Raw genomic sequence first — 855 nt, 5'->3', positions numbered from 1 at the left:
CACACTAATTAATGTTTCAAGATAGAGTTTGATACGTGCCGTGTGTTGCTAGAAGGCATCTTCATGACCCCTTCCAAACAAAGTAAGGCTGATGATGAATCACTTGGTTAAATACACAGAACTAACACTTCACTGATATTTTAAGTAGAATGTTTTTGGGGTGATCTCATACCTAAACATGATTTTAACTACTTCACTATAAAAATCTTGGCTTTGTCTTGTAAAGCCAGCTGGATATATAATGCCTTAATTTAATTACCGAAACATGAAGAAGTCTGGAAAAAATAAATGGAAAGATTTGGAACCGCGCTGTTGTCGTAAAACTGGACAAGGTAATAAAAATGGCAATGCTGAGTACTTTTATAGACTTTTTTTTCCAATGTTGCAAAATCAAAACATGCTTTTATGATAGTGGTGAACTGTAAATTATAAGATATCAAAGAGAAAAGTAGATCATGAGTTCCCAGTAAATATTTAAGATGGGTTCTGCCGGCTGGAATTTGACAGATGCTTCAAGGAGTAGCATTTTTAGGCTTATGGGGCACATCCACATCAGGAAATGGGATGTAGCAACCAGACTTCCAAGGTTAGTTCCAGTCCCAATGGGATGCCCCCATGGCACGTGCTGGGTGGTACTGCTTGGAGATGCTGCCTGGGGGACACCCCAACACCACAGGGCTGCACCAGCAGGATGCTGGGCCCACACAACACTGTTTGGCTGTGATTACCAGTGTCCTACCCTGCAGCAACCTCACATTCAATGCCTCACCCTTTTACTTCAATGACCTGAGTTAGCCGGGGACTTTTTGGGACCAACGCTCATGAAAGAGCGAGCTGATGACTTCTGAAACCAAC

Source organism: Calidris pugnax, unplaced genomic scaffold (genome assembly GCF_001431845.1).
Source record: "Calidris pugnax isolate Ruff unplaced genomic scaffold, ASM143184v1 scaffold49, whole genome shotgun sequence".
NCBI classification, from domain to species: Eukaryota; Metazoa; Chordata; class Aves; order Charadriiformes; family Scolopacidae; genus Calidris; species Calidris pugnax.
The sequence above is the reverse complement of the archived record's forward strand: the minus strand, read 5'-3'. Positions refer to the sequence as shown.